At 48.0% G+C, this 26409-nt stretch overlaps 1 protein-coding gene across 1 annotated transcript in view; it reads right to left on the reverse strand.

Moving 5' to 3' along the window:
- LOC138666926 (oocyte zinc finger protein XlCOF6-like) overlaps positions 1 to 15007 on the reverse strand; it is a 49563-nt gene extending 34556 nt beyond the window's left edge. The window contains exon 1 of the mRNA XM_069755117.1: positions 14979 to 15007. The gene's annotated coding sequence lies outside the window, so the exon portion shown is untranslated. The remainder of the gene's footprint in view (positions 1 to 14978) is intronic.
- Positions 15008 to 26409: the final 11402 nt, after the last annotated feature.

The raw sequence follows: 26409 nt of genomic DNA on the forward strand, positions 1-26409 counted from the left end.
GTTGACAGCTGGTCGTCCCGCAGCAATTCCGGGGTGAGTTGTTACGGATTGCTCATGAGATCCCGGTAGCTGGACACTTGGGGATCAGCAAAACAAAGGCCCGGCTGTCTCAACACTTCTATTGGCCTAAGATGGGGACAGATGTGTCAAACTACTGCCGCTCCTGTACCACCTGTCAAAGAGTGGGGAAGGCGGGGCCTGCTCTTAAGGCTCCCCTGATCCCTTTGCCAGTGATAGAGGAGCCTTTCCAGAGGATCGCGGTGGACATTGTGGGCCCGCTGGCCATCCCCAGCAGCTCTGGAAAGCAATACATCCTTACTGTGGTAGACTACGCTACCCGGTACCCAGAGGCAGTAGCTCTGTCGTCAACTAGGGCAGATAAGGTGGCGGATGCCCTGTTGGCTATCTTTGCACGTGTAGGATTTCCCAGGGAGATGCTTACTGATCAAGGGACCCAATGTCTCGCCTAATGGAGGCTCTCTGTAAGAGAATGCAGGTGAAGCACCTGGTATCGAGTGCGTATCACCCACAGACCAATGGCTTGTGTGAACGCTTCAATGGTACCCTCAATCAGATGCTACGCATGCTGGTTGAGACCCAAGGGCGCAACTGGGAGCGGTACCTCCCCCACCTGCTATTCGCTTACCAAGAGGTTCCGCAGGCCTCGACGGGGTTCTCCCCCTTTGAGCTCCTGTATGTCAGGCGAGTCCGGGGACCCCTTGGGTTGGTAAGGGAATCCTGGGAAAAGGAGCCAAACCCTTCTGAAGTGTCCATAGTGGAGTATGTCTTGCGCTTCCGTGACAAGATGCAGACCTTGATGCAGTTGGTGCATGACACATTGACGCAGGCTCAGGCTGACCAGAAGCACTGGTACGACCAGAACGCCCGGGAGCGGACCTAACACGTGGGTCAAAAGGTGTCGGTGCTGGTCCCCGTGACAAAGGATAAGCTTCAGGCAGCCTGGGAGGGCCCGTAAGTCGTCCACCAACAGCTCAACCAACCCGGTCACCTACGTGGTCACGCTTGACCACGCTCGGGGTAGGAGAAAGGCCTTTCACGTCAACATGATGAAGGCTCATCACGAACGTGAACCTTTCGTCCTACCGGACTGCAGCTTACCCAAAGACGGGGAGGAAGACACCCTCCTGGACATGCTGGGCAAAGCCAAGGCCGGTGGGTCCATCGAGGATGTGGAGGTAAGCGCCTCACTAACCGAACCCCAGCGGTCGCAGTTGCGTTCCAAGCTGGAACCCTTCCGGGCCGTGTTCTTTAACCGACCTGGAAGGACTGAGTTAGCAGTCCACGAGGTGGTCACCGGGAATCATGCCCCACTACGGCGAACACCCCATCGAATCTCCGACCAGGTGCAGCAGGTTATGCGCCAGGAGATCGATGAGATGTTACAGCTGGGGGTGATTCGGCAGTCAAAGAGCGCGTGGGCCTCACCTGTAGTTCTCGTGCCAAAGAAGGACCAGATCACCCAGTTCTGCGTGGACTACAGGGGGCTCAACGCCATCACAGCCTCTGACGCGCACCCAATGCCGCGCATCGAGGAGCTGCTTGAGAGGTTAGCTGGCACAAAATACCTGACCTTAATGGATCTGAGTCAGAGGTACTGGCAGATTCCCCTGAGCCCCGAGGCGCAGGAGAAGATCGCCTTTATCACACCCTTTGGACTGTATGAGTCCACGGTCATGCCCTTCGGAATGAAAAAGGCCCCTGCCACTTTCCAGCGGATGGTCAACCTCCTGCTTCATGGACTGGAGAAGTACGCAGTGGCGTACTTGGATGACATTGCCATCTTCAGTTCCTCCTGGGAGAAACACCTGCAGCATCTCGAGGAGGTGCTCAGGCGAACTCACCAAGCTGGACTGACTATCAAGCCGGGAAAGTGCCAGATGGGCATGAGTGAGGTCCACTACCTGGGGCACCGGGTAGGCGGAGGCACCCTAAAGCCAGAGCCTGAGAAAGAGGGAGCGATCGTGAACTGGCCCATCCCCAGGACCAAGAACAGGTGATGTCCTTCCTGGGTACTGCAGGGTACTATAGGCGCTTCGTACAGCACTATAGTAGCCTGGCAAAACCTTTGACGGACCTTACCAGGAAGAAGCTACCCCACATCGTCAACTGGACCGACGGCTGTGAGGGGGCCTTCCAAGCGTTGAAAACAGTGCTGTAACACGCCCGTGTTGAAAGCAGTCAACAGCAGTCGACCGTTCTTTGTGCAGACTGACGCCAGCGAGTTTGGCCTCGGTGCTGTGCTCAGCCAGGTTGACTCGGGGGACCAAGAGCACCCCGTGTTGTACCCGAGCCGGAAACTTTTGCCGAGGGAAGTGTGAGGATAATGTATAATATAAGTTTTAGTTTCTCTTGCCAGCACATATAGGGTGGGATTTGCCCCCCCTCACTCTATATTTTGCTGAGGTTTTTGTTGTGAATTCTGTGGCAGAGCTCCCTCCTGTGGTCACAAGTGGTACTTCGGCTGATTCTCTCTGGGAGCTTCCGTTTGTGGAGGAAACTGGTACTGCTGCTTCTGAGTTTCCTCCCTCAGGTGATCTGGTGAGGTCGTTAGGTGCTTCTCTACTTAACCCCACCTAATGCTTTGATTCATGCTTCCTGTCAATGTTCCAGTGTTGGACTTGTGTTTCTCTGGATCATTCCTGTGGCCTGCTGCTCTGCATGGCTAAGTGCTTCTTTGCTATTTGTTGCTATTTTTTCTGTCCAGCTTGTCTATTTGTTTTGCTGGAAGCTCTGGGACGCAAAGGGTGTACCTCCGTGCCGTTAGTTCGGTACGGAGGGTCTTTTTGCCCCTTTGCGTGGTTTTCTTTAGGGTTTGTGTAGACCGCAAAGTTATCTTTCCTATCCTCGTTCTGTCTAGAATATCGGGCCTCACTTTGCTGAATCTATTTCATCCCTACGTTTGTCTTTTCATCTTACTCACAGTCATTATATGTGGGGGGCTGCCTTTTCCTTTGGGGTATTTCTCTGAGGCAAGGTAGGCTTTTTTTTTCTATCTTCAGGCTAGTTAGTTTCTCAGGCTGTGCCGAGTTGCATAGGTAGCGTTAGGCGCAATCCACGGCTGCCTCTAGTTGTGTTTGGAGAGGATCAGGGATTGCGGTCTGCAGAGTTCCCACGTCTCAGAGCTCATTCTATTATTTTGGGTTATTGTCAGATCACTGTATGTGCTCTGACCTCCATGTCCATTGTGATACTGAATTGCCTTTCATAACAGTACAGGAAGCCAAAAGTACTAATGATTCTCAATAGAGGGAAAGAAGAAGTTCTGAGACCATTTTTTTTTCTTGGCTTTGTGTTTTGTCTTTTTTTTCCCCTAGACATTTGGGTGGTTCAGTACACAGGTGTAGCGATGGACATTAGAAGTCTGTCTTCATTTGTGGATCAGATCTCGGCAAGAGTACAAAAGATTCAAGACACTATTGATCAGAAATCTATGTTAGAACCAAGAATTCCTATTCCTGATTTGTTTTTTGGAGATAGAATAATAATAATAATAATAATAATTTATTTATATAGCGCCAACATATTCCGCAGCGCTTTACAAATTATAGAGGGGACTTGTACAGTCAAAATTTCTTCTGTCCGTTACCTTGATCTGCTCTTTGTCATCATATTCTGTCATGGCGTTTGTGGATTCAGGCGCTGCTCTGAATTTGATGGACTTGGAATATGCTAAGCGTTGTGGGTTTTTCTTGGAGCCCTTGCAGTGTCTTATTCCATTGAGAGGTATTGATGCTACACCTTTGGCCAAGAATAAGCCTCAATACTGGACCCAGCTGACCATGTGCATGGCTCCTGCACATCAGGAGGATATTCGCTTTCTGGTCTTGCATAATCTGCATGATGTGGTCGTGTTGGGGTTGCCATGGCTACAAGCCCATAATCCAGTATTGGATTGGAAATCCATGTCGGTGTCCAGCTGGGGTTGTCAGGGGGTACATGGTGATGTTCCATTTTTGTCAATTTCGTCATCCACTCCTTCTGAGGTTCCAGAGTTCTTGTCTGATTACCGGGATGTATTTGATGAGCCCAAGTCCGATGCCCTACCTCCGCATAGGGATTGTGATTGTGCTATCAATTTGATTCCTGGTGGTAAATTCCCAAAAGGTCGACTGTTTAATTTACCCGTGCCTGAGCACACCGCTATGCGCAGTTATGTGAAGGAATCCCTGGAGAAGGGGCATATTCGCCCGTCATCGTCGCCATTAGGAGCAGGGTTCTTTTTTGTAGCCAAGAAGGATGGTTCGCTGAGACCTTGTATAGATTATCGCCTTCTTAATAAGATCACTGTTAAATTTCAGTACCCCTTGCCTTTGTTATCTGATTTGTTTGCTCGGATTAAGGGGGCTAGTTGGTTCACCAAGATTGATCTTCGTGGTGCGTATAATCTGGTGCGAATCAGGCGAGGCGATGAATGGAAAACTGCATTTAATACGCCCGAGGGTCATTTTGAGTATCTAGTGATGCCATTCGGACTTGCCAATGCTCCATCAGTGTTTCAGTCCTTTATGCATGACATCTTCCGAGAGTACCTGGATAAATTCCTGATTGTGTACTTGGATGACATTTTGATCTTCTCGGATGATTGGGAGTCTCATGTGAAACAGGTCAGAACGGTTTTTCAGGTCCTGCGTGCTAACTCTTTGTTTGTGAAGGGATCAAAGTGTCTCTTTGGTGTGCAGAAGGTTTCATTTTTGGGGTTCATCTTTTCCCCTTCTACTATCGAGATGGATCCTGTTAAGGTCCAAGCCATCCATGATTGGATTCAGCCGACATCTCTGAAAAGTCTGCAAAAGTTCCTGGGCTTTGCTAATTTTTATCGTCGCTTCATCTGCAATTTTTCTAGTATTGCCAAACCATTGACCGATTTGACCAAGAAGGGTGCTGATTTGGTCAATTGGTCTTCTGCTGCTGTGGAAGCTTTTCAAGAGTTGAAGCGTCGTTTTTCTTCTGCCCCTGTGTTGTGTCAACCTGATGTTTCTCTTCCGTTCCAGGTCGAGGTTGATGCTTCTGAGATTGGAGCAGGGGCTGTTTTGTCGCAGAGAGGTTCTGATTGTTCAGTGATGAAACCATGCGCTTTTTTTTCCAGGAAGTTTTCGCCTGCTGAGCGGAATTATGATGTGGGCAACCGAGAGTTGCTGGCCATGAAGTGGGCATTCGAGGAGTGGCGTCATTGGCTTGAAGGAGCTAAGCATCGCGTGGTGGTATTGACTGATCATAAGAACCTGACTTATCTCGAGTCTGCTAAGCGTTTGAATCCTAGACAGGCTCGTTGGTCGCTGTTTTTCGCCCGTTTTGACTTTGTGATTTCGTACCTTCCGGGCTCTAAAAATGTGAAGGCGGATGCTCTGTCTAGGAGTTTTGTGCCCGACTCTCCGGGTTTATCTGAGCCGGCGGGTATCCTCAAGGAAGGAGTAATTGTGTCTGCCATCTCCCCTGATTTGCGGCGGGTGCTGCAAAAATTTCAGGCTAGTAGACCTGATCGTTGTCCAGCGGAGAAACTGTTTGTCCCGGATAGGTGGACAAATAAAGTGATCTCTGAGGTTCATTGTTCGGTGTTGGCTGGTCATCCTGGAATCTTTGGTACCAGAGAGTTAGTGGCTAGATCCTTTTGGTGGCCGTCTCTGTCGCGGGATGTGCGTTCTTTTGTGCAGTCCTGTGGGATTTGTGCTCGGGCTAAGCCCTGCTGTTCTCGTGCCAGTGGGTTGCTTTTGCCCTTGCCGGTCCCGAAGAGACCTTGGACACATATCTCTATGGATTTTATTTCAGATCTTCCCGTCTCTCAAAAGATGTCAGTCATTTGGGTGGTCTGTGATCGCTTTTCTAAGATGGTCCATCTGGCACCCTTGTCCAAGTTGCCTTCCTCCTCTGATTTGGTGCCATTGTTCTTCCAGCATGTGGTTCGTTTGCATGGCATTCCAGAGAATATCGTTTCTGACAGAGGTTCCCAGTTTGTTTCGAGGTTTTGGGCGAGCCTTTTGTGGTAGGATGGGCATTGACTTGTCTTTTTCCTCGGCTTTTCATCCTCAGACTAATGGCCAGACCGAACGAACCAATCAGACCTTGGAAACCTATCTGAGATGCTTTGTTTCTGCCGATCAGGATGACTGGGTGTCCTTTTTGCCTTTGGCTGAGTTCGCCCTTAATAATCGGGCCAGCTCGGCTATCTTGGTTTCGCCATTTTTCTGCAATTCTGGGTTCCATCCTCGTTTCTCTTCAGGACAGGTTGAGTCTTCGGACTGTCCTGGTGTGGATACTGTGGTGGACAGGTTGCAGCAGATTTGGACTCGTGTAGTGGACAATTTGACCTTGTCCCAGGAGAAGGCTCAACGTTTCGCTAATCGCAGACGCCGTGTGGGTCCCCGACTTTGTGTTGGGGATCTGGTTTGGTTATCTTCTCGTCATATTCCTATGAAGGTTTCCTCTCCGAAGTTTAAACCTCGTTTCATTGGTCCTTATAGGATTTCTGAGGTTATTAATCCTGTGTCTTTTCGTCTGACCCTCCCAGATTCTTTTTTCATACATAACGTCTTGCATAGGTCATTGTTGCGGAGATACGTGGCACCTATGGTTCCATCTGTTGACCCTCCTGCCCCGGTTTTGGTGGAGGGGGAATTGGAGTATATTGTGGAGAAGATTTTGGATTCTCGTGTTTCAAGACGGAAACTCCAGTATCTGGTTAAATGGAAGGGTTATGCTCAGGAGGATAATTCCTGGGTTTTTGCCTCTGATGTCCATGCTCCCGATCTTGTTCGTGCCTTTCATGTGGCTCATCCTGGTCGGCCTGGGGGCTCTGGTGAGGGTTCGGTGACCCCTCCTCAAGGGGGGGGTACTGTTGTGAATTCTGTGGCAGAGCTCCCTCCTGTGGTCACAAGTGGTACTTCGGCTGATTCTCTCTGGGAGCTTCCGTTTGTGGAGGAAACTGGTACTGCTGCTTCTGAGTTTCCTCCCTCAGGTGATCTGGTGAGGTCATTAGGTGCTTCTCTACTTAACCCCACCTAATGCTTTGATTCATGCTTCCTGTCAATGTTCCAGTGTTGGACTTGTGTTTCTCTGGATCATTCCTGTGGCCTGCTGCTCTGCATAGCTAAGTGCTTCTTTGCTATTTTTTCTGTCCAGCTTGTCTATTTGTTTTGCTGGAAGCTCTGGGACGCAAAGGGTGTACCTCCGTGCCGTTAGTTCGGTACGGAGGGTCTTTTTGCCCCTTTGCGTGGTTTTCTTTAGGGTTTTGTGTAGACCGCAAAGTTATCTTTCCTATCCTCGTTCTGTCTAGAATATCGGGCCTCACTTTGCTGAATCTATTTCATCCCTACGTTTGTCTTTTCATCTTACTCACAGTCATTATATGTGGGGGGCTGCCTTTTCCTTTGGGGTATTTCTCTGAGGCAAGGTAGGCTTTTTTTTTCTATCTTCAGGCTAGTTAGTTTCTCAGGCTGTGCCGAGTTGCATAGGTAGCGTTAGGTGCAATCCACGGCTGCCTCTAGTTGTGTTTGGAGAGGATCAGGGATTGCGGTCTGCAGAGTTCCCACGTCTCAGAGCTCGTTCTATTATTTTGGGTTATTGTCAGATCACTGTATGTGCTCTGACCTCCATGTCCATTGTGATACTGAATTGCCTTTCATAACAGGTTTTATTGCTTCTTGTTGCAAATTCCAGGTTTGGAGCAACTTACTCATTCCCTCCCACAAAAGGAATTTGTACAACCGCTGTAGCTGCAATAGACAATTGTACCAGCTAAAACTGGTCTGATATCTCTCTCAAGACATGCGGTTCTTTGTCCTCTTATAGTAAGATATTGGGCCAACGATTTTAGCTAGGAAAATAATAAGTCCATTTTGCGAATCTCCATCGGCGGATCTATCAGCCACTGTAAGCGCGAGCCTCTAATTCCAGCAGGTAAAAAAGCACGGATTTCTCCAGAAGTGTGTGTCTCAACTAGCCAGAACTTGGTACCAATAGAAAGCCAATTGTAAAATAAGAAAAATGAGCGGTGTGCTGGGATTTTGACATGTTCTAGAGTGGAGATACAAGCATTACGGTATACAAATTTGTGTTAAATTCGGTAAGTCTGAGGAGAGGGGAGGGTCTGAGGAAACCAACGCTTTTAGTTATGTCACCAGGCTGAGCTATAAGTTACCCAGCAGTCAGTTTTACCTGAGGAGCTCTTACTGCTAGCCCTGATGCATTGGGATATTTGGGAACTCCGCCCACTAGCCTGGTTGCCTGCAATGTCCTGAACACATCTAAGTGTTAATTTCTCATTTAACCCCTGTTATTTTTATAATTACCTTGTACAGATTTTCAATTGTCTCATATTGTAACATCTTTATATACCTTTTTGTAAACACTGCCTTAATCTTTCGGAGTAAAATATTTAAATTACTAGTTTTCGTTCTTCCTGCTCTAAAACGTACCCCAAGTCTTCTAAAGGGAATTACGCTACTGTTTTGGGTTAGCTTCGGACCCGTTTAATCGAAGCTGGTGGCAGCATACCTTGTTCTGTGCCTTTGGGAGTCGTCATAGCGATGGCGGCGTTGATAATTATTGTTCCTGCCCGAGTGGGAGTAGTTATATTGCCTCGCTGCAGCGTGCCCAATAGCCTGTACAAAGCAGACAGCCTTTCTGGCGACTAATTACCCTAGGTGCAGTACCTAACCTGACCTGAGGGTAAGGGGGGCGCCAGAGAGCTGCAAGTTCAAGCTGAACTGTAAAGCGGGATATACATAAATCCCTGCAGTTCGTGTTATATTGCAGAGCAGTGGGATAACTAAAATAAGCCCATGCTGTAAACCAGGGGTCCCCAACTCCAGGCCTCGAGGGCCGCCAACAGTGCAGGTTTTCAGGATTTCTTTAGTATTGCATCGGTGGTAATGTGATCATCTGCACAGGTGATGATTCCAACCCCTGTGCAATACTAAGGAAATCCTGAAAACCTGCACTGTTGGCGGCCCTCGAGGCCTGGAGTTGGGGACCACTGCTGTAAACTGATAGGCCAAGAGCCTTGTGTTTGTTTTCATCACATTTTTAGCAGTGGAAGGATAACTAAGATAAGCCCCCTGCACACGTGATAGCCGTCTGTTGGCCTAAAGTCACCCCGATCCGTGACGTAGGGGTGACGGTCACGGTGTGAATCGTGACACCATCTCTTCAGGAAAGCCTACAGCCTGCAATAACCACTCTGCCGCCTCACCAACCACCCGAGCTGCCGCCTCACCACCACCAGTGCTGCAGCACCCCGACCTCCTGTCTCTTCCCCATTATCCCAAAGAATCTAAGTCCGCAAGGATAGGGTCCTCTCCCCTCCATACCAGTCTGTCATTGTAAATTTGTTAACGATATCTATAACCCTGTATGTAACCCCTTTTCTCATGTACAGCACCATGGAATTAATGGTGCTATATAAATAAATAATAATAATAATAACAACGTATCTGCTTACCATAATTGGACATAATTGAAGTTGTAGGGTTGCAAATTCATGCAATACAATGGTTTATGGGACTGAATTGATATTACAATTATTGTACTAAGCTTCGTTCTTGTATTCAAGTACTCTTGGTTCTGGTCATGTATTCATATACCGTATATACTCGAGTATAAGCCGACCCGAGTATAAGCCGACCCCCCTACTTTTGCCACAAAAAACTGGGAAAACTTAGAGTATAAGCCTAGGGTAGGAAATGCAGCAGCTACTGGTGAATTTCAAAAATAAAAATAGATGCTCCATACCGTTCATTATTATTGCCCCATAGGATGCTCCATACCATTGATTATTGCCCCATAGATGCTCTGTATAAAGCTGTGCCACATATAATGCTGCATACCGTTCATTATTGCCCCATAGATGCTCTGTATAAAGCTGTGCCACATATAATGCTGCATACCGTTCATTATTACCCCATAGATACTATGTATAAAGCTGTGCCACATATAATGCTCCATATTGTTCATTATTGCCCCATAGATGTGCCATATAAAACTGTGCCATATAGTGCTCTGCACGGTTCATTATTGCCCCATAGATGCTCCTTATAAAGCTCTGCCATATAGTGCTCTGCACCGTTCATTATTGCCCCATAGATGCTCCTTATAAAGCTCTGCCATATAGTGCTCTGCACCGTTCATTATTGCCCCATAGATGCTCCTTATAAAGCTCTGCCATATAGTGCTCTGCACCGTTCATTATTGCCCCATAGATGCTCCTTATAAAGCTCTGCCATATAGTGCTCTGCACCGTTCATTATTGCCCCATAGATGCTCCTTATAAAGCTCTGCCATATAGTGCTCTGCACCGTTCATTATTGCCCCATAGATGCTCCTTATAAAGCTCTGCCATATAGTGCTCTGCACCGTTCATTATTGCCCCATAGATGCTCCTTATAAAGCTCTGCCATATAGTGCTCTGCACCGTTCATTTGTGCCCCATAGATGCTCCTTATAAAGCTGTGCTACCGGTATATATAATGCTGCAATAAAAAAAAAAATGCCATACTCACCTCTCTTGCTTGCAGCTCCCGGCGTCTCGTCCCGGCGTCTCAACGCTTTGACTGTTCAGGCAGAGGGCGGCGCGCACACTATATGCGTCATCGCGCCCTCTGACTTGCACAGTCAGAGCGGAGAGATGCCAGGAAGATGGAGCGGCGCCCGGCATGTGGAACGGGGATAGGTGAATATGCGATACTTACCTGCTTCCGGCGTCCCCCTCCTTCTCCCGGACAGCTGGTCTTCGGTGCCGAAGCCTCTTCCTCTATCAGCGGTCACCGTTACCGCTGATTAGAGAAATGAATATGCGGCTCCACCCCTATGGGAGTGGAGTCCATATTCATTTCTCTAATGAGCGGTCCCACGTGACCGCTGAACAGGGGAAGAGCTGCGGCACCCAAAGACCGTGGGACTGCAGGGACAGCGCCAGGATCGCCGGGGCTAGGTGAGTATGCCTCAGCCCTCTCTCCCCCTCACCCGCCGACCGTGACTCGAGTATAAGCCGAGAGGGGCACTTTCAGGGGCTGAAAATCTCGGCTTATACTCGAGTATATACGGTACTTGTTGTGGTTCTGGTGACATAGCCAGGTACTGATAGAGGTTCTGGTGATGTATCAATTTAATGATGATGGTTCTGGTGGTGTAGTCAAGTACTGATGGTGGGTCCGTTCATGTATTCATGTACTGATGGTGGTTCAGATAAATACCTGGTATTTTGCTCACTGGTGTTATGTTTGCCTTGTTTCACTGTGCTTTCTTCTACTGCTGCCTGACCAAGGACCGTGCTCTGTGATCCACTATCTTACTGGTATTTTGATCCCTGGACATTTAACTGATGATTTTTTATCACCTATGACGTACTCTCCTGACCTCGGACCTTTTGATCACCCAGCCTTGCGGGTTGTCCATGAGGAGTGACTAGCGTCACACATATACAGTGTATGGGGGGATGGAGGTATTGTTGGAACATTATACTGTGTGGGGGAATGGCTGTACTGTGAGAACCATAGTGACCTATGATGCTTTGATCTCAGAACATGGCTCCATAGGTTGTACTATGATGGTGAACGAAAGATTGTCTCTTGTCTATATTCATTTAATTCTCTCTTTACAGGTTTTTCAGGTCGCCATTTTTGGACTATGTTGGATTTCGTGGATTCCTGAAAACAAGCATGGATTTAAAAAATTTTTTTTCAATAATTTGGTGAACTAGGGGGGGTAGGGGAGTTGCTCTTGTTTTTTAAAAATGAAATATTTTTCGGAGTGTTTTTGTCTTTCAGCTTACTGGATTAGTAATGGGGGTGTCTGACAGATGTCTCTCCAACACTAACCCCTAGGATTAATGCCAGCTGACAAATTCCCCCAAAGAATTACCCCGATTGCCAACGCACTAATGCAATAGAGAAGAGCCAGGCAAAGTGGCCGAATTGGCGCATCCAATGTAATGCACCACTCCTGGGATGGCTGAAAGCTGATATTTGTAGGATGGGAAGGGGCCAATATCCAGGGAACTTGCCAGCCTGATATCAGCTCCCAGATGTCGGATGTACCTTGGCAGGTTATTAAACAAGGAGAAATATAATGGCATTCTGTGAGAACTTGTTTGGGCTTCTGTCCTCTCATCCTGCAGTTGTCTGAATGGATCTAATGTGGACTTGGGAACCAGCGGAGCCGCATTCTGTCCACAGATGTTACATCACTGTTCACACCACAGAGACCCCAAAAGAGCCTCCCCAGTGTTGAAAGGGTTAATGCCTCCCCACACCTAGTAATGGAGAATCACCAAATACTTCCATCCGCAGAGCCGCACCCACATAGAGAATAATGGATCCTCCAGCACCGACCTCCACCCACAGAGCCGCACTCCACACAGAGAATAATGGAGCCTCCAGCACCGACCTCCACCCGCAGAGCCGCACTCCACACAGAGAATAATGGAGCCTCCAGCACCGACCTCCACCCGCAGAGTCGCACTCCACATAGAGAATAATGGAACCTCCAGCACCGACCTCCACCCGCAGAGCCGCACTCCACATAGAGACTAATGGAGCCTCCAGCACCGACCTCCACCCGCAGAGCCACACTCCACATAGAGAATAATGGAGCCTCCAGCACCGACCTCCACCCGCAGAGCCACACTCCACATAGAGAATAATGGAGCTTCCAGCACTGACCTCCACCCGCAGAGCCACACTCCACATAGAGAATAATGGAGCCTCCAGCACCGACCTCCACCAGCAGAGCCGCACTCCACATAGAGAATAATGGAGCCTCCAGCACCGACCTCCACCCACAGAGCCGCACTCCACATAGAGAATAATGGAGCCTCCAGCACCGACCTCCACCCGCAGAGCCGCACTCCACAGAGAATAATGGAGCCTCCAGCACCGACCTCCACCCGCAGAGCCGCACTCCATATAGAGAATAATGGGGCCTCCAGCACCGACCTCCACCCGCAGAGCCGCACTCCACATAGAGAATAATGGAGCCTCCAGCACCGACCTCCACCCACAGAGCCGCACTCCACATAGAGAATAATGGAGCCTCCAGCACCGACCTCCACCGCAGAGCCGCACTCCACATAGAGAATAATGGAGACTACAGCACCGACCTTCACCCACAGAGCCGCACTCCACATAGAGAATAATGGAGCCTCCAGCACCGACCTCCACCCACAGAGCCGCACTCCACATAGAGAATAATAGAGCCTCCAGCACCGACCTCCACCGCAGAGCCGCACTCCACATAGAGAATAATGGAGACTACAGCACTGACCTCCACCCGCAGAGCCGCACTCCACATAGAGAATAATGGAGCCTCCAGCACCGACCTCCACCCACAGAGCCGCACTCCACATAGTGAATAATGGAGCCTCCAGCACCGACCTCCACCCGCAGAGCCGCACTCCACATAGAGAATAATGGAGCCTCCAGCACCGACCTCCACCCGCAGAGCCGCACTCCACATAGAGAATAATGGAGCCTCCAGCACCGACCTCCACCTGCAGAGCCGCACTCCACATAGAGAATAATGGAGCCTCCAGCACCGACCTCCACCTGCAGAGCCGCACTCCACATAGAGAATAATGGAGCCTCCAGCACCGACCTCCACCCGCAGAGCCGCACTCCACATAGAGAATAATGGAGCCTCCAGCACCGACCTCCACCCGCAGAACCGCACTCCACATAGAGAATAATGGGGCCTCCAGCACCGACCTCCACTCGCAGAGCCGCACTCCACATAGAGAATAATGGAGCCTCCAGCACCGACCTCCACCCGCAGAGCCGCACTCCACATAGAGAATAATGGAGCCTCCAGCACCGACCTCCACCCGCAGAGCCGCACTCCACATAGAGAATAATGGAGCCTCCAGCACCGACCTCCACCCGCAGAGCCGCACTCCACATAGAGAATAATGGAGCCTCCAGCACCGACCTCCACCCCCAGAGCCGCACTCCACATAGAGAATAATGGAGCCTCCAGCACAGACCTCCACCCGCAGAGCCGCACTCCACATAGAGAATAATGGAGCCTCCAGCACAGACCTCCACCCGCAGAGCCACACTTCTCATAGAGAATAATGGAGCCTCCAGCACCGACCTCCACCCGCAGAGCCGCACTCCACATAGAGAATAATGGAGCCTCCAGCACCGACCTCCACCCGCAAAGCCGCACTCCACATAGAGAATAATGGAGCCTCCAGTACCGACCTCCACCCGCAGAGCCGCACTCCACATAGAGAATAATGGAGCCTCCAGCACCGACCTCCACCCGCAGAGCCGCACTCCACATAGAGAATAATGGAGCCTCCAGCACCGACCTCCACCCGCAGAGCCGCACTCCACATAGAGAATAATGGAGCCTCCAGCACCGACCTCCACCCGCAGAGCCGCACTCCACATAGTGAATAATGGAGCCTCCAGCACCGACCTCCACCCGCAGAGCTGCACTCCACAGAGAATAATGGGGCCTCCAGCACCGACCTCCACCCGCAGAGCCGCACTCCACATAGAGAATAATGGAGCCTCCAGCACCGACCTCCACCAGCAGAGCCGCACTCCACATAGAGAATAATGGAGCCTCCAGCACCGACCTCCACCCGCAGAGCCGCACTCCACATAGAGAATAATGGAGCCTCCAGCACCGACCTCCACCCGCAGAGCCACACTTCTCATAGAGAATAATGGAGCCTCCAGCACCGACCTCCACCCGCAGAGCCGCACTCCACATAGAGAATAATGGAGCCTCCAGCACCGACCTCCACCCGCAGAGCTGCACTCCACAGAGAATAATGGAGCCTCCAGCACCGACCTCCACCCGCAGAGCCGCACTCCACATAGAGAATAATGGAGCCTCCAGCACCGACCTCCACCCGCAGAGCTGCACTCCACAGAGAATAATGGAGCCTCCAGCACCGACCTCCACCCGCAGAGCCGCACTCCACATAGAGAATAATGGACGGAGCCTCCAGCACCTACCTGTCCTCCACCCACACAGGACCTGTGATGAGGTCACAGGAGGGGAGGAGTCAGGGTCACATGATCAGGGGCCTCAGTGTATGCAGGACTCTGCTGTGCTGGTTGTCATGGAGCTGGATGAGGGGAAGTTAATGTGTGGGGTCAGGAGGGGTTTACAGTGTGGATGTAGTGGAGCCGTGTGTATACAAGGTGTACGGAGCGGAGCCGTGTGTGTATGAGGTATACGGAGCGGAGCCGTGTGTGTACGAGGTGTACAGAGCGGAGCCGTGTGTATGAGGTGTACATGAAATCAACATGGATCCCATATAAACAGGTGTATATTATATTCCCTGAGCTTTATAGGAGGGGAATGAACATGGAATATATGTAGATACTAGAGGAATGATCACATATCCCATATAAACAGATGTATATTATATTCCCTGAGCTTTACAGGTGGGGAATGAGCATGGAGCATATGTAGATAATAGGGGAATTGTAAGGATTCGGAGAAGAACCCGAGAGTGGACCCTCTGGGTCGTGACTCTTGAGCCCCCGAGGACGAGCGGACCAGATGGAACCACCCCCTATATAGGGAGCGTTAGGAGCAGGTCCAAGGGGGATGGAGACACAACAGCAGGAGCCAAAGGGACGACTACTGAAGCAAAAGAAGATGACAGACACAGCGGAGACACCGAGTGGGAAAGACTGGAACTTGGAGAAGGCACGGCAAAGACACTGGGTTGACAAGGCGGGAACGCAGTGCTGGCACGGTGGAGACACAGGGCTGACAAGGCAAGTACGTAAGGCAGGCACGTCTGGAACGCTGGGCAAGCACGGCGTAGATACAGGGCAAACAAGGCAAGAACGCAGGGCAGGCACGGTGGAGACACAGGGCTGACAAGGCAAGTACGTAAGGCAGGCTCGAATGGAACGCAGGGCAAGCACGGAGTAGACACAGGGCAGACAAGGCAAGTACACAGGGTAGGCACTGAGGAAAGACAGGGCAGACAAGAATGGAACACAGGACAGGCACGGCGAAGACAAAGGTACAGAGACCGGGGAGCCTAGGACATAGGTACGATGAGAATAAGTACAGGGAAACCTACAAAGCAAAGGCGTCTTACCTGGGAAGACGCCAGGAAGAAATACCCGATGGGCGCCGCCATGTTGGGGCAGAACCATCGGGTCACGACCTTCCAGGAGGCAATGCGGCGCAGGAGACGCGACTGCACATGCACGGAAGAACAGGATGCCGCGACCGAGAGAAGGGAGAAGCAGAGCGGCGTGGAGCAGAGCCGGGAGCGTGTCGAGGGACAGAAGAAGACAGGTAAGAATGTGCGGTCGTAACATTACCCCCCTCCTTACTCTCCCTCTTTTTAAGGCTGGAGAGAAATCTCTTCATGATAAGAGGAGCATTGATGTTCTCACGGGGCTCCCAGGATCTCTCCTCAGGACGAAATCCCTCCCAATCAATCAAAAAATAGGTCCTCTCCCTAACAACTTTTTTTGGCAAGGATATCTTTGACATTAAAAATGCCATCAGAAGTACAGAGTTGTGGAGAGTGAGGGATAGACGGATGGAAACGATTGAACACTGCGGGTTTGAGAAGAGACACATGGAAGGCATTGGGAATACGTAAGGAAGCGGGTAGCTTCAATTTGTAGGAAACATCATTGATGCGACTTAAGATAGGAAAGGGACCAATGTAGCGAGGTCCTAGTTTGCGAGAGGGAATCTTAAGCTTAATATAGCGATAAGATAACCAAACTTTATTGCCGGGAAAATATGGAGGAACGTCCAAACACTTCTTATCTAGTTAAAAATGGCCAATTCTCTCTCTCTGTGGAGGGGCATGGGACCTGGCAAGTCTAGGACCTGGTATAAGAAAGATGCCCTAATGTGGCTACCAGGTACACATAAAATTGGCCATTTTTATGCGCTAAAGGCTCTCATTTTTCATATTTCTAGTGCAGTAATGCAGTTCAATTTTCGTGTTTCATATTTGCATAATTCAGCGCTACACTGTGCTGCCTTATTTACATAGTAACATAGTAACATAGTTAGTAAGGCCGAAAAAAGACATTTGTCCATCCAGTTCAGCCTATATTCCATCATAATAAATATCCAGATCTACGTCCTTCTACAGAACCTAATAATTGTATGATACAATATTGTTCTGCTCTAGGAAGACATCCAGGCCTCTCTTGAACCCCTCGACTGAGTTCGCCATCACCACCTCCTCAGGCAAGCAATTCCAGATTCTCACTGCCCTAACAGTAAAGAATCCTCTTCTATGTTGGTGGAAAAACCTTCTCTCCTCCAGACGCAAAGAATGCCCCCTTGTGCCCGTCACCTTCCTTGGTATAAACAGATCCTCAGCGAGATATTTGTATTGTCCCCTTATATACTTATACATGGTTATTAGATCGCCCCTCAGTCGTCTTTTTTCTAGACTAAATAATCCTAATTTCGCTAATCTATTTGGGTATTGTAGTTCTCCCATCCCCTTTATTAATTTTGTTGCCCTCCTTTGTACTCTCTCTAGTTCCATTATATCCTTCCTGAGCACTGGTGCCCAAAACTGGACACAGTACTCCATGTGCGGTCTAACTAGGGATTTGTACAGAGGCAGTATAATGCTCTCATCATGTGTATCCAGACCTCTTTTAATGCACCCCATGATCCTGTTTGCCTTGGCAGCTGCTGCCTGGCACTGGCTGCTCCAGGTAAGTTTATCATTAACTAGGATCCCCAAGTCCTTCTCCCTGTCAGATTTACCCAGTGGTTTCCCGTTCAGTGTGTAATGGTGATATTGATTCCCTCTTCCCATGTGTATAACCTTACATTTATCATTGTTAAACCTCATCTGCCACCTTTCAGCCCAAGTTTCCAACTTATCCAGATCCATCTGTAGCAGAATACTATCTTCTCTTGTATTAACTGCTTTACATAGTTTTGTATCATCTGCAAATATCGATATTTTACTGTGTAAACCTTCTACCAGATCATTAATGAATATGTTGAAGAGAACAGGTCCCAATACTGACCCCTGCGGTACCCCACTGGTCACAGCGACCCAGTTAGAGACTATACCATTTATAACCACCCTCTGCTTTCTATCACTAAGCCAGTTACTAACCCATTTACACACATTTTCCCCCAGACCAAGCATTCTCATTTTGTGTACCAACCTCTTGTGCGGCACGGTATCAAACGCTTTGGAAAAATCGAGATATACCACGTCCAATGACTCACCGTGGTCCAGTCTATAGCTTACCTCTTCATAAAAACTGATTAGATTGGTTTGACAGGAGCGATTTCTGATAAACCCATGCTGATATGGAGTTAAACAGTTATTCTCATTGAGATAATCCAGAATAACATCCCTCAGAAACCCTTCAAATATTTTACCAACAATAGAGGTTAGACTTACTGGCCTATAATTTCCAGGTTCACTTTTAGAGCCCTTTTTGAATATTGGCACCACATTTGCTATGCGCCAGTCCTGCGGAACAGACCCTGTTGCTATAGAGTCACTAAAAATAAGAAATAATGGTTTATCTATTACATTACTTAGTTCTCTTAGTACTCGTGGGTGTATGCCATCCGGACCCGGAGATTTATCTATTTTAATCTTATTTAGCCGGTTTCGCACCTCTTCTTGGGTTAGATTGGTGACCCTTAATATAGGGTTTTCATTGTTTCTTGGGATTTCACCTAGCATTTCATTTTCCACCGTGAATACCGTGGAGAAGAAGGTGTTTAATATGTTAGCTTTTTCCTCGTCATCTACAACCATTCTTTCCTCACTATTTTTTAAGGGGCCTACATTTTCAGTTTTTATTCTTTTACTATTGATATAGTTGAAGAACAGTTTGGGATTAGTTTTACTCTCCTTAGCAATGTGCTTCTCTGTTTCCTTTTTGGCAGCTTTAATTAGTTTTTTAGATAAAGTATTTTTCTCCCTATAGTTTTTTAGAGCTTCAATGGTGCCATCCTGCTTTAGTAGTGCAAATGCTTTCTTTTTACTGTTAATTGCCTGTCTTACTTCTTTGTTTAGCCACATTGGGTTTTTCCTATTTCTAGTCCTTTTATTCCCACAAGGTATAAACCGCTTACACTGCCTATTTAGGATGTTCTTAAACATTTCCCATTTATTATCTGTATTCTCATTTCTGAGGATATTGTCCCAGTCTACCAGATTAAGGGCATCTCTAAGCTGTTCAAACTTTGCCTTCCTAAAGTTCAATGTTTTTGTGACTCCCTGACAAGTCCCCCCCTTAACTATATACGAGTTGGCGACTTTAGGTTCAGCACCTGTTCACACTTAGTCTATGTTTGGATGTGACAGTCAAGTTTTTTGAAATGTATTCTCTAGCCTTCTGATTGAGCACTCCCGCCTCCTAGTCACAGGTGTTTTATTACAGCAGGTCCCATACCCCTCCACAGAGAGAGAGAATTTCAGTCTAAGAAGAGGTTTCACATGTACCCATTCAGATGGAGACCTTTATTCTCAGCGAGGAAAGGCAAGTCTAGGACCTGGTATAAGAGAGATGCCCTAATGTGGCTACCAGGTACACATAAAATTGGCCATTTTTATGCTCTAAACGCTCTCATTTTTCATATTTCTAGTGCAGTAATGCAGTTCAATTTTCGTGTTTCATATTTGCATGTTTGTTGTGAATTCTGTGGCAGAGCTCCCTCCTGTGGTCACAAGTGGTACTTCGGCTGATTCTCTCTGTGAGCTTCTGTTGGTGGAGGGAAGTGGTACTGCGGCTTCTGAGTGTCCTCCCTCAGGTGATCTGGTGAGGTCGTTAGGTGCTTCTCTACTTAACTCCACCTAATGCTTTGATCCTGGCTTCCTGTCAATGTTCCAGTGTTGGACTTGCTTTTCCCTGGATCATTCCTGTGGCCTGCTGCTCTGCATAGCTAAGTTCTTCTTTGCTATTTGTTTGCTATTTTTTCTGTCCAGCTTGTCTAATTTGTTGCTGGAAGCTCTGGGATGCAAAGGGTGTACCTCCGTGCCGTTAGTTCGGTACGGAGGGTCTTTTTGCCCCCTTTGCGTTGTTTTCTTTAGGGTTTTGTGTAGACCGCAAAGTTGCCTTTTCTATCCTCGCTCTGTTAAGAAAGTCGGGCCTCACTTTGCTGAATCTATTTCATCTCTACGTTTGTCTTTTCATCTTAACTCACAGTCATTATATGTGGGGGGCTGCCTTTTCCTTTGGGGTATTTCTCTGAGGCAAGGTAGGCTTATTTTCTATCTTCAGGCTAGTTAGTTTCTCAGGCTGTGCCGAGTTGCATAGGCAGAGTTAGGCGCAATCCACGGCTGCCTCTAGTGTTGTTTGGAGAGGATTAGGGATTGCGGTCTGCAGAGTTCCCACGTCTCAGAGCTTGTTCTATTATTTTGGGTTATTGTCAGATCACTGTATGTGCTCTGACCGCTATGTCCATTGTGGTACTGAATTGCCTTTCATAACAGTACAGGAAGCCAAAAGTACTAATGATTCTCAATAGAGGGAAAAAAGAAGTTCTGAGACCATTTTTTTTTCTTTGCACTGTGTTTTGCCTTTTTTTTCTCCTAGACATTTGGGTGGTTCAGTACACAGGTGTGGTGATGGACATTAGAAGTCTGTCTTCATTTGTGGATCAGCTCTCGGCAAGTGTACAAAAGATTCAAGACACTATTGATCAGAAATCTATGTTAGAACCAAGAATTCCTATTGCTGATTTGTTTTTTGGAGATAGAACTAAGTTTCTGAGTTTCAAAAATAATTGTAAATTGTTTCTGGCCTTGAAACCTCGCTCCTCTGGTGATCCTGTTCAACAGGTTTTGATTGTTATTTCTTTTTTGCGCGGCGACCCTCAGGACTGGGCGTTTTGTCTTGCGCCAGGAGATCCTGCATTGAGTAATATCGATGCGTTTTTCCTGGCGCTCGGATTGCTGTACGATGAACCTAATTCAGTGGATCAGGCAGAGAAAAATTTGCTGGCTCTGTGTCAGGGTCAGGATGAGATAGAGGTATATTGCCAGAAATTTAGAAAATGGTCAGTGCTCACTCAATGGAATGAATCTGCGCTGGCAGCTATGTTCAGAAAGGGTCTCTCTGAAGCCCTTAAGGATGTCATGGTGGGATTTCCTATGCCTGCTGGTTTGAATGAGTCTATGTCTTTGGCTATTCAGATCGGTCGACGCTTGCGTGAGCGTAAATCTGTGCACCATTTGGCGGTATTACCTGAGCTTAAACCTGAGCCTATGCAGTGCGATAGGACTTTGACCAGAGTTGAACGGCAAGAACACAGACGTCTGAATGGGCTGTATTTCTACTGTGGTGATTCCACTCATGCTATCTCTGATTGTCCTATGCGCACTAAGCGGTTCGCTATGTCTGCCACCATTGGTACTGTACAGTCAAAATTTCTTCTGTCCGTTACCTTGATCTGTTCTTTGTCATCGTATTCTGTCATGGCATTTGTGGATTCAGGCGTTGCCCTGAATTTGATGGACTTGGAGTATGCTAAGCGTTGTGGGTTTCTCTTAGAGCCCTTGCAGTGTCCTATTCCATTGAGAGGTATTGATGCCACGCCTTTGGCCAAGAATAAGCCTCAATACTGGACCCAGCTGACCATGTGCATGGCTCCTGCACATCAGGAGGTTATTCGCTTTCTGGTGTTGCATAATCTGCATGATGTGGTCGTGTTGGGGTTGCCATGGCTACAAGCCCATAATCCAGTATTAGATTGGAAATCCATGTCTGTGTCCAGCTGGGGTTGTCAGGGGGTACATGGTGATGTTCCATTTCTGTCAATTTCGTCATCCACCCCTTCTGAGGTTCCAGAGATCTTGTCTGATTACCGGGATGTATTTGATGAGCCCAAGTCCGATGCCCTACCTCCGCATAGGGATTGTGATTGTGCTATCAATTTGATTCCTGGTAGTAAATTCCCAAAAGGTCGACTGTTTAATTTATCCGTGCCTGAGCACGCCGCTATGCGCAGTTATGTGAAGGAATCCCTGGAGAAGGGGCATATTCGCCCGTCATCGTCACCATTAGGAGCAGGGTTCTTTTTTGTAGCCAAGAAGGATGGTTCGCTGAGACCTTGTATAGATTACCGCCTTCTAAATAAGATCACGGTTAAATTTCAGTACCCCTTGCCATTGTTATCTGATTTGTTTGCTCGGATTAAGGGGGCTAGTTGGTTCACCAAGATAGATCTTCGTGGTGCGTATAATCTGGTGCGAATCAGGCGAGGAGATGAATGGAAAACTGCATTTAATACGCCCGAGGGTCATTTTGAGTATCTAGTGATGCCATTCGGACTTGCCAATGCTCCATCAGTGTTTCAGTCCTTTATGCATGACATCTTCCGAGAGTATCTGGATAAATTCCTGATTGTCTACTTGGATGACATTTTGATCTTCTCGGATGATTGGGAGTCTCATGTGAAGCAGGTCAGAACAGTTTTTCAGGTCCTGCGTGCTAATTCTTTGTTTGTGAAGGGATCAAAGTGTCTCTTTGGTGTGCAGAAGGTTTCATTTTTGGGGTTCATCTTTTCCCCTTCTACTATCGAGATGGATCCTGTTAAGGTCCAAGCCATCCATGATTGGACTCAGCCGAAATCTCTGAAAAGTCTGCAAAAGTTCCTGGGCTTTGCTAATTTTTATCGTCGCTTCATCTGCAATTTTTCTAGTATTGCCAAACCATTGACCGATTTGACCAAGAAGGGTGCTGATTTGGTCAATTGGTCTTCTGCTGCTGTGGAGGCTTTTCAGGAGTTGAAGCGTCGTTTTTCTTCTGCCCCTGTGTTGTGTCAACCAGATGTTTCTCTTCCGTTCCAGGTCGAGGTTGATGCTTCTGAGATTGGAGCAGGGGCTGTTTTGTCGCAGAGAGCTTCTGATTGCTCAGTGGTGAATCGATGGGCTTTTTTTTCCAGGAAGTTTTCGCCTGCTGAGCGAAATTATGATGTGGGCAACCGAGAGTTGCTGGCCATGAAGTGGGCATTCGAGGAGTGGCGTCATTGGCTTGAAGGAGCTAAGCATCGCGTGGTGGTATTGACTGATCATAAGAACTTGACTTATCTTGAGTCTGCTAAGCGATTGAATCCTAGACAGGCTCGTTGGTCGCTGTTTTTTGCCCGTTTTGACTTTTTGATTTCGTACCTTCCAGGCTCTAAAAATGTGAAGGCGGATGCTCTGTCTAGGAGTTTTGTGCCCGACTCTCCGGGTTTGTCTGAGCCGGCGGGTATCCTCAAGTAAGGAGTAATTGTGTCTGCCATCTCCCCTGATTTGCGGCGGGTGCTGCAAAAATTTCAGGCTAATAAACCTGATCGTTGTCCAGCGGAGAGAATGTTTGTCCCTGATAGGTAGACCAATAAAGTTATCTCTGAGGTTCATTGTTCGGTGTTGGCTGGTCATCCTGGAATCTTTGGTACCAGAGAGTTAGTGGCTAGATCCTTTTGGTGGCCGTCTCTGTCGCGGGATGTGCGTGCTTTTGTGCAGTCCTGTGGGATTTGTGCTCGGGCTAAGCCCTGCTGTTCTCGTGCCAGTGGGTTGCTTTTGCCCTTGCCGTTCCCGAAGAGGCCTTGGACACATATCTCTATGGATTTTATTTCTGATCTTCCCGTTTCTCAAAAGATGTCAGTCATTTGGGTGGTCTGTGATCGCTTTTCTAAGATGGTCCATCTGGTACCCTTGTCTAAATTGCCTTCCTCCTCTGATTTGGTGCCATTGTTCTTCCAGCATGTGGTTCGTTTACATGGCATTCCAGAGAATATCATTTCAGACAGAGGTTCCCAGTTTGTTTCAAGGTTGTGGCGAGCCTTTTGTGGTAGGATGGGCATTGACTTGTCTTTTTCCTCGGCTTTCCATCCTCAGACTAATGGCCAGACCGAACGAACCAATCAGACCTTGGAAACATATCTGAGATGCTTTGATTCTGCCGATCAGGATGACTGGGTGTCCTTTTTGCCTTTGGCTGAGTTCGCCCTTAATAATCGGGCCAGCTCGGCTACCTTGGTTTCGCCATTTTTCTGCAATTCTGGGTTCCATCCTCGTTTCTCTTCAGGACAGGTTGAGTCTTCGGACTGTCCTGGTGTGGATACTGTGGTGGACAGGTTGCAGCAGATTTGGACTCATGTAGTGGACAATTTGACCTTGTCCCAGGAGAAGGCTCAACGTTTCGCTAATCGCAGACGCCGTGTGGGTCCCCGACTTCATGTTGGGGATCTGGTTTGGTTATCTTCTCGTCATATTCCTATGAAGGTTTCCTCTCCTAAGTTTAAACCTCGTTTCATTGGTCCGTATAGGATTACTGAGGTTCTTAATCCTGTGTCTTTTCGTCTGACCCTTCCAGATTCTTTTTCCATACATAACGTATTCCATAGATCATTGTTGCGGAGATACGTGGCACCTATGGTTCCATCTGTTGATCCTCCTGCCCCGGTTTTGGTGGAGGGGGAATTGGAGTATATTGTGGAGAAGATTTTGGATTCTCGTGTTTCTAGACGGAAACTTCAGTATCTGGTTAAATGGAAGGGTTATGCTCAGGAAGATAATTCCTGGGTCTTTGCCTCTGATGTCCATGCTCCCGATCTTGTTCGTGCCTTTCATGTGGCTCATCCTGGTCGGTCTGGGGGCTCTGGTGAGGGTTCGGTGACCCCTCCTCAAGGGGGGGGGTACTGTTGTGAATTCTGTGGCAGAGCTCCCTCCTGTGGTCACAAGTGGTACTTCGGCTGATTCTCTCTGTGAGCTTCTGTTGGTGGAGGGAAGTGGTACTGCGGCTTCTGAGTGTCCTCCCTCAGGTGATCTGGTGAGGTCGTTAGGTGCTTCTCTACTTAACTCCACCTAATGCTTTGATCCTGGCTTCCTGTCAATGTTCCAGTGTTGGACTTGCTTTTCCCTGGATCATTCCTATGGCCTGCTGCTCTGCATAGCTAAGTTCTTCTTTGCTATTTGTTTGCTATTTTTTCTGTCCAGCTTGTCTAATTTGTTGCTGGAAGCTCTGGGACGCAAAGGGTGTACCTCCGTGCCGTTAGTTCGGTACGGAGGGTCTTTTTGCCCCCTTTGCGTGGTTTTCTTTAGGGTTTTGTGTAGACCGCAAAGTTGCCTTTTCTATCCTCGCTCTGTTAAGAAAGTCGGGCCTCACTTTGCTGAATCTATTTCATCTCTACGTTTGTCTTTTCATCTTAACTCACAGTCATTATATGTGGGGGGCTGCCTTTTCCTTTGGGGTATTTCTCTGAGGCAAGGTAGGCTTATTTTCTATCTTCAGGCTAGTTAGTTTCTCAGGCTGTGCCGAGTTGCATAGGCAGACTTAGGCGCAATCCACGGCTGCCTCTAGTGTTGTTTGGAGAGGATTAGGGATTGCGGTCTGCAGAGTTCCCACGTCTCAGAGCTCGTTCTATTATTTTGGGTTATTGTCAGATCACTGTATGTGCTCTGACCGCTATGTCCATTGTGGTACTGAATTGCCTTTCATAACACATGTTTCAGCGCTACAGTGTGCTGCCTTATTTACTTAACTATATACGAGTTGGCGACTTTAGGTTCAGCACCTGTTCACACTTAGTCTATGCTTGGATGTGACAGTCAGGTTTTTTGAAATGTATTCTCTAGCCTTCTGATTGAGCACTCCCACCTCCTAGTCACAGGTGTTTTATTACAGCAGGTCCCATACCCCTCCACAGAGAGAGAGAATTTCAGTCTAAGAAGAGGTTTCACATGTACCCATTCAGATGGAGACCTTTATTCTCAGCGAGGAAAGGCAAGTCTAGGACCTGGTATAAGAGAGATGCCCTAATGTGGCTACCAGGTACACATAAAATTGTCCATTTTTATGCGCTAAACGCTCTCATTTTTCATATTTCTAGTGCAGTAATGCAGTTCAATTTTCGTGTTTCATATTTGCATGTTTCAGCGCTACAGTGTGCTGCTTTATTTACTTAACTATATACGAGTTGGCGACTTTAGGTTCAGCACCTGTTCACACTTAGTCTATGTTTGGATGTGACAGTCAGGTTTTTTGAAACAAACACTTCTTATCGGCAAACCTCTTCATTCTATAACTACCACTTTCGAGAGCCTCTTTGGTTTCACTCCAAATTTTAGAGAACTCCTGGGACAAGAAATCCGTCGCCGGTACCCCCGAGGTGAGAGAAACAGGAAGAGGAATGCCCTGATGCTGACCAAAGACCACAAATAAGGGAGATTTGGAAGAAGATTCACTGGGAAGATTGTTATAAGCAAACTCAGCCCAAGGGAGAAGAGAAACCCAGTCATCCTGATGAGCATTGGAAAAATGTCGCAGGTATGTAGTTAGAACTTGATTAACCGTTGGACTGTGGATGATACGTGGAGGAGAAATCCAGGTTAATCTTTATTAATCCACAAAGAGCTCTCCAAAAACGAGAAGTAAATTGGACTCCAGAGACAATATGCTGCGGGAAACTATG

Source organism: Ranitomeya imitator, chromosome 2, assembly GCF_032444005.1.
Source record: "Ranitomeya imitator isolate aRanImi1 chromosome 2, aRanImi1.pri, whole genome shotgun sequence".
In the NCBI taxonomy this organism is placed as follows: Eukaryota; Metazoa; Chordata; class Amphibia; order Anura; family Dendrobatidae; genus Ranitomeya; species Ranitomeya imitator.